This window comes from Nomascus leucogenys, chromosome 5 (genome assembly GCF_006542625.1).
Source record: "Nomascus leucogenys isolate Asia chromosome 5, Asia_NLE_v1, whole genome shotgun sequence".
Taxonomy (NCBI): Eukaryota; Metazoa; Chordata; class Mammalia; order Primates; family Hylobatidae; genus Nomascus; species Nomascus leucogenys.
The window spans coordinates 87561969-87580495 of record NC_044385.1 but is presented as its reverse complement, the minus strand read 5'-3'; positions in this window follow the sequence as shown (position 1 = coordinate 87580495).

Below are 18527 nucleotides of genomic sequence, written 5' to 3'. Positions count from 1 at the left end.
TCTTTTAATAATAAGGGCTAACCACAAGTTACTGAGTAAAATCCTGACACCCTGTATCCTTTATGTATTTGCTCATTTGATCCTCACCACAGCTTTGTGAGGCAGGTACTATTACTATCCCCTATACATTATAAATGAAGAAAATGGAGAGCTTAAGTTACTTACTCAAGGTCAAAACACTAGGAAAGGGGATTACAGATTCACATGCAGACAGTCTGGCTTCAGAGACAGTGCCTCTTTATTAAGGTCTACTTTCAGTTTTCTTTGGGTTTATTCTATAGTTTTTGTCATTTAACTTTTAAAATTGGATGCTTAGCTCATTAAACTTTGCCTTTCTTTTTTTCTAATATAAAATTTAAGCCTATATATTCCCACCTGAGTTTTATTTCATTTACATTACACAAGTTTGGATACATAATAACTTTAAAAATCGGTACTATTTTCTAATACCTAGTTTGATTTTTTTTGACCTGTCAATTACTTAGAATAGTGCTTTTACATTTCTAAATTCATGGAAGTTCCTTGCTTATCTTTTTTGTGGCTAGCTTTCTAATGTAACAGAATCATTGTCAGACAGTGCCGACTGTATAATACTTATCTTTAAAATTGGTAAGCCTTCTTTTAGAGCATAGGATGAAGTTAATTTTTGTAAAGTTTCATGTATGATTGAAAAGAAAATTACTGGATCTCTACTGTTTGGGTGAATATCTTTTATATTTCCATCATTCATTGTGTTGGTCAAATCTGTAACATTCTTACTGTTGTTTGACCAGTTTGATCTATCCATTGTCAAGATAGTTAAGTAAAATATCCAAATATGGGTGTATATTTTCTTCCAATGTTTCTATGAACTTTTATACTATATACTTTTTTAATAAAAATAGAGAAACTGAATAGAATAATATATACAGTGAAATAATCCAAAAATAACATTTCATGAAATACATAAAATAGTTTAACACCAGCACACCCTTATAAAGGGTATTCTTATAAAATTCATTTAAACAATTAAAGTAATCACACGAAAATTTTGATTTTCAATGAGGAATGAAAAAAGTGGTTATTTTTGGATTATTTCACTGGATATAGTATTCTAGTTTCTACTTAAGTATTAACTAATCAGAGAAGTTTATCTCACCTCAGCCCTTACTTTCTACCTTGAATATTTATTCATTGCAGTTTCTCCCATCTGGCATGCATTTATTGGTATATTTGCTCTTGTTTCCCATCCCTACTAGAATCTAAACTCCAATAGCAGAATAACAGTCTGTTAGGTTCACTATTAATTCTTCGGGAACTAAAACAATGTCTGGCCAGTGATAAGCCCTCAAGGATATTTGTTTTAAGGCTAAATCTGGAATTAAGAATATCATAGGATTATGATGATGCTAATATTTACCGGGAGTATGGAGATCTTTTCTGCCTGGTTAACTTGTATTCTCATTGCCTGGATTGTGCTTACAAAGGTCAGATCTTCAATAAATCACTGAATCAAGTGAATGAGTAAATGAAACCCAAATGCTGTATTTTATATAAACAAGGCTAAGGAAGCCACAATGAATACTGGAGATAATAGAAAAATCATGAGGTATTATTTCTGAAACCCTAACTTCTTTGTTTTACATTACCCGATAGAGAGTACAAGCAGTTTATCGAAGTATTCTCGGACTCTGACCAAGATGTAGCAGCATTAGTGGACGTTTTCTCATGAGGCAATAATCAACTATTAAAGACAAGGTGCTTTCTCTTACACTTATGTCCAATCAGTTAATATCACAGAGAGATACATATCTATAGAGCAACCTAGGAACAAAAAGTCAAATACACTGATTAAAAAGTGAATCTGTGCAGAAAAATTTTGGAGCATAATTTTTATTAATTTGTGACAGATGTTCTAAGTCTAAAGAAATTAGGAATAATCATTATGCAATATGTGGGACAAAGGAATACAATCATTTTTAAATTAGCCTAAAAAATAGGCTCATCAATGATGACATTGCTCCTGCGAGTTTAGATTTCAAAAGCAAGTCAAATTTTGCACATACCCCCATATATCAATAGGACATATAGGGTTAGCTTTAAAAATATTTGCCATCTTGGATATAAAACCAGCAAATTATCACTATGTAGTCACATAAGAAAAAACTCTTAATATTAAAAATGTAAGAAATAATCTCACAATAAAACATTCATTTAAATTGAATATATCTACTATTATGAAAACTTCACTAATTTATCTTTTTTATTTCTATTTTGTATTTTTTCAGGTAAAATTTTATTACAGAATATAGTGAGCCATAGTCAGTAATTGAAAAAAGGAACCAGAAGTATGTATTTTAGCATCTCTTCTCTGGTTTAGCAATTCCCAATATGCCTAATCAAGCACGTACTGTTTTATCCACTCTGAATATTCCAATGAGGCCTATTGATAATAGACAAATCGTAACTGGAATAGTTAAAATGGTTGTTTGTTGTTTGTATTGTTGCCCAATTCAAAAAATAATAAATGCTCTTTTTATTTTTTCAAAGAAATATCATTTATATATTAAGTAAGGGGCCATGGGCAAAATATTAATATGAAGACAGAAGATGATAGGGGAGAAAAGAGCTAATAGAGAAAAAAATTAAATAGGTATTTGACACTACCAAACAAGCAAGTGATAAATATCTATGATGAAAGCTAGTTTATTCTCTATAACACACTGAAAAGGTTTATGATCCATGCTGCACCTCCCCTTCAGCTTCTTCATAAATACTTTCTCTACAGAAATGTTCATATCTTCAGTCCTTCAATCTAAATCATCATATATGGTTGAGCAATCACATTAAAATTGAATATAGGACTAAAGATCTAACTTGATTTAAAGCTAAAGAACACACCACTCATTTTGCTTTCTTTTGTCAAGAATGTTTTCATTCTGTATTGATCCAACTGTCCTCAAATCAGTGTTAAACCAATTCTGATGCCCCAACACACAAAGATATAAACATAGACTCACTTTAACTCATACATCTCATTCCTCTTTAAGTGAACTACATTTTCTGGAAATGTAAATCACACCATATAAAGACTCTGAAAATGTCTATAAAATGAAGTTGTATTTATTTTTTAAAGCTGTATTTGCAATATTCTATTTGAAACAGCTAGTTGCTAGCTATGTATTAATCAAGATAGTTTTCTTACAAAATGTGATATGCCAAGGTTATGACTAGGGTTTGCATTCTCTGTGGAATATCAAAGATAATAACAAAGATATTATCAAAGATAATAGTTAAACTTTAAGAGATTCTGCTCAGATGACTTCCCTAAACATAATATTCATAAAGATATAACTTTTTAATTTATTTTGTATTTTATATATTTGTAAAAATTTGTGAAGGCAAAATAAACTCTAATGGTAGACATTATGCCTATCTGTCCCTGGTTCTCCGAGAGATATGAAATAGGCAAAAATAAAATTGCATATATGATTATAGTATTTTGCATTGTTCATCTTTATTTACAACAAATCAGAAGCAATTTGCACATAGCTTTAATAGAAGGATCTAGCAAATGTGAAGAAGTATTCGTTCTTTCATTGAAAAACTATTTTTAAGCACCTACTCTATGAAAGACATCGCTGAGAATACTGAAGACATATCAATAAGTGATACAAAGCTCCTTTTTCATAAAACTTAAAAGTCATTTTGATCACCTAATTCATCGAGAAAATTTCGCTGTGGGTTCTAAAATAACAGCCATATGTCATGGAATTCATACTTTATAAATAAAGCTGAGAAATGTCTTCTAAATTTTAGACGATCTAGTATATCATCATTAAATTTGGAACAATGTCAGAAAAATTCTTAAAATTATTTCATAAATGTATTTTGATATTTATTATGGGGGTATCATTTAAGGCTATAGTATAAGAACAAACTAAAAGAAAAGTCAATGTGGAGCTGACTGAAACAAAAGATCATATTATGTTATTGTCATTTTTAATAAAAAATATATTTAACATTCTGATATCATTTTTCATAAGATCGTGTAGTAAATTTTGAAAATGTATATTTAATTATCCGATATTAACAGAGATATGCCCTAGAATCTTTACAAATTTATTGATAACTACCAAATGGCTCACAAATAAATATAAATGCACTTCTGGAACACAGGTAATTGAAGTAATTGTCTAAATTCAAATGTATCATATTAATCCAACACACCTTGCAAGACAGCAAAAGCATGTTCTTTGGGACTGCACTGATCAGCCATTTGCCTGAATTATCCACTACCCTGCTCAGAACAAAATTATAAGACTTTTCAGCTAAGCTTCAGCAGATAATTTCTGATACAGTTTTATAAATAATAACCCCCAAATCCAGTTTATTTCTTTAATGTGATTAATCCAAATTCCCCTTTAATCCATAGATCTCAAGAGCTATATTTAAGTGGAGTGTTGATATATCAGAATATGTGTATTTAAAAACACAATTATCTAAAAGTTTTATGTGTCACTTTTTATAAGTTATTTCTTAGTTAACTCCTAGCATCCCAAGCAAGAGTTAATTTGATTATTTATCAGAAATAACGAGATTCCAGAATTGTCACAATAATGATCTTTACCTTTTATTGGTTTGGCTGCCAACATAATGCATACTGAACTCTGGAAAAAACCAATGCTTCCATCCGCCTTCTAATTAGTTCTGAATTCTACTCAATAGGCCGTTATTTCAAAATATTTTGAGATTGGATTACATGCATTTAATATGTAATTTATACTGTTTAATATTATTTCATTTTTATACTAATCTCTTGGTTATAATTATAATTCAAAAATAGTTATGTATAAGCCTGGTAAACCATATGTTATATAATAATATAGTATTTAAATAATAATACATTTTTATAAACATGGTTAGTGTGCTCTTTCTATACTATCTATTCTATTGTGATCCTTGGTTCCATGGAGAATTTTTCCGGGAGTACAAGAGATTTCCCATACTACATATATTTATAATTTGTATTTTATTTTCTATGACAACATTTGCTTTTTTACTGACAACTTGCATTAATTGTTCTTATATCGGAGTACTGCACAGTTCCCTGCCTTGCCAGTTTAACTGCTTATTGTATATTGCATTGCAAATGTGCTTTTCGTGTCCAAAAGATAGCAAGACCAAAGAATAAATGATTTTTTTAACTGTCATTTTAAGTTCAGGGGTACATGTGCAGATTTGTTATATAGGTAAATTTGTGTCATGGGGGTTTGTTGTACAGATTCTTTTGTCACCCAGGTGTTAAGGCCAGTACCCATTAGTTATTTTTCCTGATGTTCTCCCTCCTCCCAACCTCCATCCTCCAATAGGCCCCATTGCATATTGTTCCTCTCTATGGTTCCATGTGTTCTCATCATTTAGCTCTCACTTATAAGTGAGAACATGCGGTATTGGGTTTTCTGTCCCTGCTTTAGTTTGCTAAGAATAATGGCCTCCAGCCCAATCCATGTTCCTGCAAAGGACAAGATCTTGTTCTGTTTGTGCCTGCATAATATTCCCTGGTGTATATACGCCATATTTTCTTTATCCAGTGTACCATTGCTGGGCATTTAGGTTGATTCCATGTCTTTGCTATTGTGAATAGTGCTGCAGAGAACATACACATGCGTGTGTCTTTATAATAGAATGACTTCTATTCCTTTGAGTATATACCCAGCAATTCCATTGCTGGGTCGAATCGCACTTCTATATTTAGGTCTTTGAGGAATCATCTCATTGTCTTCCACAATGGGTGAACTAATTACACTCCCACCAACAGTGTATAAGCATTTCTTTTTCTCTGCAACCTCACCAGCATTTGTTATTTTTTTTTACTTTTTAGTAATAGCCATTGTGACAGGTGAGATATGGTATCTCATTGACATTTTGATTGGCATTCTTCTAATAATTAATGATGTTCAGCTTTTTTTTCACATGACTCTTGGCCACAAATATGTCTTCTTTTGAAAAATGTCTGTTCATGTTCTTTGCCCACTTTTTAATCGGGTTGTTTGTTTTTTTCTTGTAATTTTTTAAAGTTTTTTGTAGATGCTCGGTGTTACTTTTGTCAGAGGCATAGTTTGCAAAAATTTTCTCCCATTCTGTAGATTGTCTGTCCACTCTGTCAATAGTTTCCTTTGCTGTACAGACTTTCTTTAGTTTAATTAGATCCCATTTGTCAATTTTTGTTTTTGTTGCAATTGCTTTTTGTGTCTTCATCATGAAAGCTTTGCCCATTCCTAGGCCAGAATAGTATTGACTAAGTTGTCTTTCAGGGTTTTTATAGTTTTGTGTTTTACATTTAGGTATTTAATCCATCTTGAGTTGATTTTTATACATGGTGTGAGGAAAGGGTCCAGTTTTAGTCTTCTGCATGTGGCTACCCAATTGTCCCAGCATTATTTAGTGAATAGACTATCTTTTTCCCATTGCTTGTTTTTGTCAGGTTTGTCAAAGATCAGATAGTTGTAGGTGTGTGGTCTTATTTCTGAGTTCTCTGTTTTGTTCCATTGGTCTGTGTTTCTGTTTTTGTACGACCACCATGCTGCTTTGGTTACTGTAGCCCAGTAGTATAGTTTGAAGTCTGGTAACATGATGCTGCCTGGTTTGTTCTTTCTGATTAGTATCATCATGGCTATTTGGCTATTCAGTCTCTTTTTTGATTTCATATAAATTTTAGAATTTTTTTTCTAGTTCTGTGAACAATGTCAATTGTAGTTCTTTTTTCTTTTTTCTTTTTTTTTTTGAGACGGAGTCTCGCTGTCGCCCAGGCTGGAGTGCAGTGGCGTGATCTCGGCTCACCGCAGGCTCCAGCCCCTGGGGTTCACGCATTTCTCCTGCCTCAGCCTCCCATGTAGCTGGGACTACAGGCGCCCACCACCTCGCCCGGCTAATTTTTTGTGTTTTTAGTAGTGACACGGTTTCACTGTGTTAGCCAGGATGGTCTATACACATTTCGTCGGGGAATATGGCCATTTTAATGGTATTGATTCTTCCTCTCCATGAGCATGGAATGTAAAGAAGAGCTGGCATCAATCCTGCTGAAACTATTCCAAAAAATGGAGGAGGAGGGACTCCTCTGTAACTCATTCTATGAGGCCAGCATTATCCTGATACTAAAACCTGTCAGAGGTACCACAACAACATAAAACTTCAGGCCAATATCCTTTATGAATATTGATGCAAAAATCCTCGGCGAAATACTGGCAAACTGAATACAGCAGCACATGAAAAAGCTTATCCACCATGATCAAGTAGGCTTTATCCCTGAGACTCAAGATTGGTTCAACATATGCAAATCAATAAATGTAATTCATTACATAAACAGAACTAAAGACAAAAAACACATGATTATTGACCTCAATAGATGCAGAAAAAGCTTTTGATGACATTCAACATCTCTTCATGTTAAAAATTCTCAATAAACTAAGTTTTGAAGAAATATACCTCAAAATAATAAGAGCCACTATGATAAACCCACAGCCAGCACTATACTGAATGGGCAAAAGGTGGAAGCATTCCCCTTGAAAACTTGCACAAGACAGGAATGCCCTCTCTCATCACTTCTATTCAACATAGTATTGGAAGTCCTCTCCCCAGCAATCAGACAAGAGAAAGAAATAAAGGTATCTGAATGGGAAGAGAGAAAGTCAAACTATCTCTGTTTGTAGACAACATGATCCTATATCTACAAAACCACATACTCTCTGCCCAAAAGCTCTTTACACTGACTAGCAACTTCAGCAGTCTCAGGATACAAAATCAGTGTGCAAAGATCACTAACATTCCTATGTACTAATAAGAGTCAAGCCAAGAGCCAAATCAGGAATTCAATCTCATTAACAATTGCCACACACAAAAATAAAATACCTAGGAATACAGCTAACAAGGGAAGTGAAAGATCTCTATAAGGAGAACTACAAAACACGAAATCACTGCTCAAAGAAATCAGAGATGACACAGATGGAAAAATATATGTTGTTAAATCTGTGACTGATAGTAATTTTATTTAAACTGTATTTACCATTTTCCAGAGACTCATGTGGGGCCAAGAAGTATCATCGGATTTCAGAGACTCTGCTCATGATTTAGCTATTGTAGCAAGACTGCTATAGGAGCTAAATAATGACTATCATTTAAGTATAAAATTTTTTCAAAACTAAAAGAATGCGGAGATTTACACAGTTGTGTTGTTAATATGAAGAAAAAAGAATAGCAATACTTCACTTGGGGAATGTGAATTATTTATAATGCATAATTTTACTACGTGACACATGGATTATTTCTCAACCCTCTGCACTGATTGTGTAGAATTAACTGTCGAATTTAATAAAGGTCAGAATGGACATTTGGAAGTTTTGATTAACCTCATAGTAATTAAGGACCAAGCAAAAGCCAGCCACACATTCAGCTGTCTTTTCTTTTTTTTTTAAGATTTTTTAATAAAGAAACTATTTACAGAACTGTGAGCAAGACTAAAGACTAAGGGAACCAATAAGCAATATTGAGGCACCCACTGACTAATAACAGCAGAAAGACAATATCATATGTCGGTCCCATGGACAGGTAAAGAAAACTGTTAGAATTTTATTGAGAGCTGCAACCTAGGAAGAAGGACAACCTGACAAGAGCTGTAGACAAAAGAAAATTTCTGCAAAAACTGTGAAGCAGCAGGGAAGGAACAAAAGGAGTAATTATCCTGTCTTCTCTCCTCCCATGCTCTGATCTCTTGCGGATGACTCCCATTGGCCAAACATAGGCAGGAACCATTATGCCAGAAAGCCTGGGGACGTACTCTCCATAAGAAAAAATCTGTCAGGGCACATGGTAGAGTAAATGAGATGGGGGAGTGGGTAGGAACAGAGAATAGCCAACATAATGCACTGTAGAAGATCTGATTTATTAACATAAATAATAAACAAGACTTACCCAGCAAGAAAAAACTCAGCAGATGGATGAGTCACTTTGGGGGTCTCAATAACTATATGATCCTGTTGTATTTATAGTCTAAATTATTTCTCATTAGAGCTGCAATAGTGAATACTGATTAGCCATCCAGATGTGACAGAAAAGTAGATATTTTAATATGGTTGCTACAGAAGCCTCTTTTGTGTCCTTCCCTCATCATACACCCTTTCCTTGTTCTTGAAAATACTCATTCTCCTAACTTTCTGGCAAATATATCTTTGCTCTCTTTTTACTTTTACTACCACCTATGTGTACCCCACTGACTATATTGAAACTTCATAGCAATAGAAAATACTGTTTTTGTTATTTGTTTTGAGTTTTCATAACATCTTTATTGAGCTATAATTTATAAAATTCACCCTTTTAAAATTTGTAATTCAGTGGATTTTAGTATATGCATTTTTGCTATCAACACCTCTAATTTTAGAATATTTTTATTATGTCAAAAAGAAATGCCATGTCCATAAGCAATCATTTTTCATTCCCACTTTTCCTTAGATACTGACAACCACGAATCTACTTTCTGTCTCTATGAGTTTGCCTGTTTAGGAAACTTCATATAAATAGGATTATACTATATGTGTCCTTTTGGGTCTAGCTTCTTCCACTTAACATAATTTTTGCAAGATTCATCCATGTTGTATATATTAGCATTTTATTACTTTTTGTGGCAAATTATATTCCATTTTATTGACACATTAAATTGTTTTAACCCATTCATTGAATGATGGACAGTTGAATTATTTTCACTTTTTGGCTACTATGAATAATGCTGCTGTACAAATTTACATACAATTTTTGTGGGAATATTATATACAATTTCTAGTGGATGTGAGTGGTGTCTCATGGTTTTCATTGGTATTTACCTAATGGCTAATGATACTGACTCTCTTTTCATGTACATACTGCATATTGTATAACATTTTTGGAAAAGTGTCAATTCAAATTCTTTGCCCATTTTTAAAAAATAAGTTTTATTTAGTTACTATACCACACTTGTCTGCTGTAGCTGCCATAACAAAATACTACAGATTGGGTAACTTAAACAACAGAAATTTATTTTCACAGTTCTCAAGGCTAAAATGTCCAAGATCAAATTGCTGGCAAAGCTGGCTTCTTTCTGAGGCCTCTTCTCCAGACATGTAGACAGCAGCCTTCTTGTTGTGTGCTTATGTTTCCTCTTCTTTCTTGCTGGGGCTGGATAACTCCCTAATTTCTCTTCTTATAAATGCACTAACACTGTCAGATCAGAACACCTCATTTAACCTTAATTGCTTTCTTAGAGGTCCCAGTTCCAAATAAAACCACATTGGAAGTTACCACTTCAACATCTGACCTTTGGGACCATAGAAAAATTCAGTCAATCACAATACAATTTATACTTTAAATTTCCTTTGTTTTTAATATATTCATTGAGTAGTACAGCCATGATCACAATCAATTTTAGAACATTTTCATATCCTCCCAAGAAAACATCCATATTCACTAACAGTCACTCACCATTTTCGCCCAATTCTCTTCCCCCTATCGCCTTGCAATCAGTATCATACTATTCTTAATTGTTCTTGTCTGTAGAGCTGCCTCTTCAGGAAATTCTACATAAATCATATCACACAACACGTGATGTTTTGTGGTTTTCTTTTTTTTTTTCACTTACCATGGTGTTTCCAAGTTTCATTCATGTTGTAGCATGTATAAGCATTTCATCGTTTTTTACAAACAAATAATATTCCATTGTATGGACACTCCACAATTTGTTTGTCCATCATCAGATGGCAGGCATTTGGGTTGTTTACAGTTTTTGGCTATTATAAATAATGTTATTCATAACAGTTTTTTGTTGTTATCTAAGATTGGATAACTAGTTAAGAGAAATGAAAACGTAGGTCCAGATGGTAATGCTAGCTCTTGGAGAATTCATCAGTTTCCCTCAGGAAACCATGTGGCCCTGAGCTTTATTTGAGGGACATCTAAGAAATTACAGATTCAGTCTATTTTATTGATAGAGGTCTCTTCAAAATTTCTAATGCTTCTAGTCAGTTTTATTAACTCGTGTATTTTCAGGAGTTATTTTATTTAAACTAGCTTATATATTTTATTAGCATACATTATACTATTCCTTTATTTTTATTTCTATAAGATTAAGAATAATATGCCCTGTTTTAGTTATGATTTTAATGATTTGAACTTTCTTACTCTTTCTTGGTCAGTCTAGCTAATGTTTGTTAATTTTTTGAATTTTTAATAAAACCACATTTACTTTCATGATTCTCTCTATTGTTTCTCTGTTCTGCACTTTATAGCTTTCCACTTTAGTCTTTGTTGTATTCTTTCTCTGCTTTTTAAAATTTAGTTTGCTCATTTTTTTGTTTTTGGTATCTTAAGGTGGATGGTTGGATTCCTGACTTGAAATCGTTCTTCTTTTTTTAATAAAGATGTGAAGGTATAAATTTCCCTATATGCATTGAACTATATGAATCCCTACAGGTTTTGGTATGTTAATTCATATCAAAGTAATTTCTAATTTGTGATTTAATATCTGACTCATTGGTTATGGAGGAGTGTGTTGCTTAATTTCCACATATTTCTTTATTTTTCGAATTTCCTTCTGTTATTTCATTTCCTTCTATCGTTCTCAGAGGACATTATTTTTATAATTCCAATCTTTGTATATTTATTTAGACTTGCTTAAAGGCCTATCAATATGATCTACACTGCAGAATGACCCATGTGCACATGAGAGGAATGTACATTTCATTCCTTTTGGATGGAGTGTTACAGAGATTTCTGTTAGGTCTACTTGGTTTATAGTGTTGTTCAAGTCTTCTGTTTCCTTATTCATCTTCTGCCTACTTGTTCTACCCTTTAGTGAACATGAGGCATTGATGTTTCAAACAAAATCATTGTTGCATTATCTATATCTACCTTCAATTCTGTCACATTTTGCTTTATACATGTTTGGGTTATTAGGAGTATGTATATTATAATTACTGTATCTTTCTGATAGATCGAACCTGCAGTCACTATTTCTCTTTATCTATAGTAATACTTTTTGGTTTGAAGTTGAATTCATCTGGTATTAATATAGCCACTCTGACTTTCTCATAGCTGCTTTTGCATGATATATCTTTTTAAATCTTTATATATTTTTAAATCTTTATATATTTTTAAATCTTTATATATTTTTAAATCTTTATATATATATTTAAATCTTTATATCTTTAACCTATTTGTACCTTTAAGTCTCAAGTGCGTCTCCTGAAGACAGTATAGAATATACCTTTAAAAATCCTGGTCTAACTATCTTTGCTTTTTTATTGTATTAAGTTATTCTAATTTAATGTTAGTAATGATATAGTTAGATTTAGTCTTCTATTTTAAATTTTATTTCCTATATTTCTCCTTATGTTTACTTGTATATCCTTCCTTTATTGCTTTCTTGAGAATCAAGCAGGTATTTTATACTATGATATTTGGATTCCTTTAATGACTTTTCCATTGTGTATATATATATATTTATAATATCATATATATGTATAATATATATAATACTGTGTGTGTGTGTGTGTGTGTGTGAGAGAGAGAGAGAGAGAGAGAGACAATTCTAGGGCTTATAATTGTTAACTTATCAGAACTGACTTTAGTGTATACTGGTTTAATTCCAGCAAGAAATGGAAGCATTAGTTCTATATAGTGTAATTTCCTTTTTCTCATTTGTCCTATTGTTATTCATGTTTTACACACACACAAACACACACAGATTTATATATATATATATATGAAAATCCAAAAATATACTGTTATATCTATAGCTTTAGATAATATTATATCTTTTGAAGAAGGTGGAAGGAAAAAATAAGGAAGACAAGTACATATTAACAGAATTTTTATATTGTCTTTCTAATTTACCATTTCTGGTTTCCTGCATTTGTTTTTCTGAATTCAAGTTACCATCTAGTGTTAATTTTTACTTCACTGCAATTTTTCTCCTACTCACATCCTTTGTCCTGTTATTGCTAAGTATATTCTAATTCTATAGGACCCACAATGCAATTATATGTGTATTGTTATATAAAATTGCTTTTTAAATCATTTAAGACAGGAAAATGAAGATGAATTTTTGCTAGGTGTTAAATTTTTGTAATTAGCATTATCGGTGCTCTTAATTTCTAACATGTGTTTGAATTACTCTCTCAGGTAAATTATTCTTAATCCCAAGGAACTTTTTCTAGTATTTCTTATGAGTATTACTTGCTAGCTATAAAATCTATGAGTTTTTGTTCATCTGGAAATGTTTTTATTTCATGTTCATTTTTGAATGAAATTTTGCTTGATCAAAAAGTCCCTTTGGACTCTTTTTTATCTGTTTCTTTGTTTTCAGTACTTTGGATAAGTCATCACACCCCTTCTTGCCTCCATGTTTTCTGATGAGAAGTCAGTTGTTAATCTTATTAGAGTTCCCTTGTACCTAATAAGTAAAAGAAGTTACTGCTTTCAAGATTTTCTTGAAAATCTTTGTCTCTCAGCATTTTACTATGATGTGTCAGGGTGTGAATTTATTTTCTTTTCTCTTTCTAAGGGTTTGTTGAGAATCTTAGATGTATAGATTAAGATTTTTCTTCAAATATTGAAAGTTTTCAGTCATTATTTTTTCAATTCTTTTTTCTGTTCCTTTCTCTCTCTCATCTCATTCCTTCCACAGTATAATCTTGAGCATGTGAGTCACTCAAGGATGACAATGGTTTTAGCAGGGCTGTCTTTGTCTTTTTCTCTCACTTCCCAACAACTTAATTTGTTGACCTCCAATGGTAACACATCAAACTTAGGCTTCACCAATTGCTGGCTGATTTCTCTATTGTTTTTGACAAAGTCTTAGGGCATACATCTACACGTTATGATCCAATTAAATTAAATTAAGTTTCCTTTTCAGGAGTACTTCCTGAGATAAATATTTGAAGTTTGCTGTAACCATACGAAGGTTCTTCTTGGCTGTATAATTCCATTGCACCAATTTGGTTGGTGCAAAAGTAACTGCCGTTTTGCAATATATATAAACTGGTAGAAAGTTTAGCTTTTTGCTCTCTTGAAACTATCAGTCTCATGTCAATGGCTTAACAAGTAAATTTATTTACTCTGGAGAGAGCTCCAAAGCTCTGTTCTTACAGCTCACCTGTCATCCTGTGCTAAATTTGTGCTTCACTGCTCCAGAGCTGGGGGTGAGGACAGTCCACTGCTTCTCTTTGAGTGACACTCCTGCTTTAAGAGCTTGTTAAAGATCAGATAGTTGTAGATGTGTGGTATTATTTCTGAGGGCTCAGTTCTGTTCCATTGGTCTCTATCTCTGTTTTGGTACCAGAACCATGCTGTTTTGATTACTGTAGCCTTGTAGTATAGTTTGAAGTCAGGTAGCATGATGCCTCCAGCTTTGTTCTTTTGGCTTAGGATTGACTTGGCAATGCGGTCTCTTTTTTGGTTCCATATGAACTTTAAAGTAGTTTTTTCCAATTCTGTGAAGAAAGTCATTGGTAGCTTGATGGGTATGGCATTGCATCTATAAATTACCTTGGGCAATATGGCCATTTTCATGATATTGATTCTTCCTATCCATGAGCATGGAATGTTCTTCCATTTGTTTGTATCCTCTTTTATTTCATTGAGCAGTGGTTTGTAGTTCTCCTTGAAGAGGTCCTTCACATCCCTTGTAAGTTGGATTCCTAGGTATTTTATTCTCTTTGAAGCAATTGTGAATGGGAGTTCACTCATGATTTGGCTCCCTGTTTGTCTGTTATTGGTGTATAAGAATGCTTGTGATTTTTGTACATTGATTTTGTATCCTGAGACTTTGCTGAAGTTGCTTATCAGCTTAAGAAGATTTTGGGCTGAGACGATGGGGTTTTCTAGATATACAATCACGTCATCTGCAAACAGGGACAATTTGACTTCCTCTTTTCCTAATTAAATACCCCTTATTTCTTTCTCTTGCTTGATTGCCCTGGCCAGAACTTCCAACACTATCGGAGTGTACAGGCAACCTACAGAATGGGAAAAAATTTTTGCAATCTACTCATCTGATCAAAGGGCTAATATCCAGAATCTACAAAGAACTCAAACAAATTTACAAGAAAAACAAAACAAGCCCATCAACAAGTGGGCGAAGGATATGAACAGGCACTTCTCAAAAGAAGACATTTATGCAGCCAACAGACACATGAAAAAATGCTCATCATCACTGGTCATCAGAAAAATGCAAATCAACAACCCAATGAGATATCATCTCACACCAGTTAGAATGGCGATCATTAAAAAGTCAGGAAACAACAGGTGCTGGAGAGGATGTGGAGAAATAGGAACACTTAGACACTATTGATGGGACTGTAAACTGCTTCAACCATTGTGGAAGACAGTGTGGCGATTCCTCAGGGATCTAGAACTAGAAATACCATTTGACCCAACCATCCCATTATTATATATCCAAAGGATTATAAATCATGCTGCTATAAAGACACATGCACACGTATGTTTATTGTGGCACTATTCACAATAGCAAAGACCTGGAACCAACCCAAATGTCCAACAATGATAGACTGGATTAAGAAAATGTGGCACATATACACCATGGAATACTATGCAGCCATAAAAAATGATGAGTTCATGTCCTTTGTAGGGACATGGATGAAGCTGGAAACCATCATTCTCAGCAATCTATCACAAGGACAAAAAACCAAACATCGCGTGTTCCCACTCATAGATGGGAATTGAACAATGAGAACACTTGGACACAGGAAGGGGAACATCACACACCGGGGCCTGTTGTGGGGTGGGGAGAGGGGGAAGGGATAGCATAGGAGATATACCTAATGTAAATGACGAGCTTACGGGTGCAGCACGCCAACATGGCACATGTATATATATGTAACAAACCTGCATGTTGTGCACATGTACCCTAGAACTTAAAGTAGAATAATTAGAATAATAAAAATAAATAAATATATTAATTAATTAATTTAATTTAATTAAAAAAAGAGCTTGTTGTTGGGTGGAGGCATAGGTGGTGGCTTCTAGTTTCCTAACTTGTCTCTTCTTGTGTGGAGCCCTGGTATGCAAGCAAGCTGGGGCAAGGGCAATCGACATCTCAGTATGTTCCATCTTCCAGGCCTGAGATGAAACTTCCAACCTACTAGTGTGGGCTCTGTAGATAAAAAACATATCTACATTCTCAGCGCTGGCGGTGAATAAAAAATGCAGACAGCCTGCCTCTCCTGGGAAGATACCATAGATATTGACGACGGACACAGCAGTCCAGAGGGGAGCTTCCGTTATGCTGAGATGGGATGGTGGCATGCAGAGTGAGAGTGGCTATGTTCTTCTGGAGAGTGAGTAGATGCTCTTGAATACATATTTCTCCATTTGTTGTATGCCCATATTACTGTTTCCAGAGACTACAGATCACTATTTGTTGGTGTGTTTAATTTTCACCAACTATGGTTATTTTGCCAGGAAGAGAGTCCCTAACTTGGAGTTCCTCAAAATGCCATTTAGGAAATTGTTCATCTGTAAGCTTTCTTTTGTGATTTTCTTCCTTTCCTCAACAATGTTTGTAATCACCTATACTGATATATTGTGGAATATGTGTAAAACACAGTGGTACGTAGTGTGGTATGCAGTACTCATTAATTGTCATTGCTTTAATTATTCTACTTTATGACTATACCACAATTCCTTTTTCCAATCTAAAGTGATAAACGTTTACAGCATTTTATAACAGAAGAAATGCTGCCGTGAGTATTATTGTAACTATCTCTTCACGGACAATTATGAGACTTTTTTCAGGTTATATGTCTAAGAATGAAATAGCTGGATACATTGAATGAGAATAACCAGCTGTTATTATCTAATGCAAACTTGTTGTTTAAATACACTTTCACTAGCAGTGTTCAAGGGATTTCAGGATGTAGCTCTATCCCCAAAACAGTTTAGTATATGAAGTCATTGCAGTTTTTGTCCATCTGATGTGTGCTTGAGATACACCATTGAAATTTTTATTTCCTGATTATTAACAAAACTGAATTTTTAAAAATGTGTTTCTTGGCCATGTGTATTTTCTCCTTGGTAAAGTGCCTGTATTTTTTTTTTTTTTTTGCCTTTTATTCTATTAGGTCACTTGTGCTTTTAATAGTGATTTGAGATATTTTAAAAGCATTCTAGAAACGACTACTGGTTTGCCTAATACTGACTCTCAGTCTTTGAAAAGTTTACAAATATTTGCTCTAATTATGTATTAATAAGTTTTGACCTACTGCTTCATTCATTTAGCACGTTTCAACGCATAGAAATTCTTAAGCTCAGTGTAAGTGAATTTATTATTTTTAACAAGAAGGAGCGTGACCTATTGACAATGCTTTTCCAATCTTCACCAAAGCCTCCACACATAATTCTTCACCACAAGATATTTCATCTACAGTGTTTTTCCATTTATTTCCATATGCACTGCTCACTCCATTTACCCTTTCACTCCTATGGCAGGCTCTATCTCAATGGTCTCCCATTGGCCACCGCAGGCGCTGCTCTGTAGATAGTGCTCTTCCAGTCTTCATCTCAGCACTACTCCTCACACAAAGGTCTGCTTCCAGTTCTACAAAGGATCCAAGTTCTCTCCCTAATCAGAACCTTTCCTTCTGTTATTTTCTCAGCTATTTTCCTTTATCATTGTATTGTCTAACCCAGTTATTCTTTGGTTTCAAATGTAATAATCATATTTAACAAAGACCATTTTAACCCCATAATGTTAATTTCATCATTGATTATATTCTCACTGGTTACTCTGCGTTATTTTTATAAAACCTTAATGTGACTTGTTTTTATATTATTTAATATTTTCTAAATTAAATTATGTGTTTCACACAAATGTTGGCTATGCTAATACAATTTTTCTAATATTGAAAATGTCATGTAATAGATAAATAGTAAACATTTATTAAATGAGTGAGCAGGTAAATAAACAAGAGAATATATAAGTAATAGAGTATTTCAAGCATGTCTCTAAATTTAACTTTTGTTTAAGCAAGGCAAGAATTTTTAACAATTTCTTTACAATTTAAACTTATACTACTTTAATGTATTTTCACTTACCTATCATTCAATACAGAGGTAAGTACTTATTGCTGTCCATATCTTTTTACCCCACAAATGATTTCTCAGTTTGTTTTTTTCAAAAGTTAGATCAAAACAAACAACAAAAGTTAGATCTATAATTTAAATATATTTTCTTCTTATTATAACACAATTATTAAAGTATTCATGAGGGATTTTCTCACTTACAGTTATTGTATCCACATTGAATTTGAAATTATTTTCAGTGGTTTCCTTGTATTCTTATCACCTTCATTGCAAATCTTAGATGTACATAATATTTAATTAATTTATAAAATGCCATAGCATATTCAATTATATGAAGTCATTTGCGAACCAACACGATAGATTCTTAGTAAACATTTAACTCAACAAGTAGAAATGTGTGTGTAGAGTTTACTGTTACCACC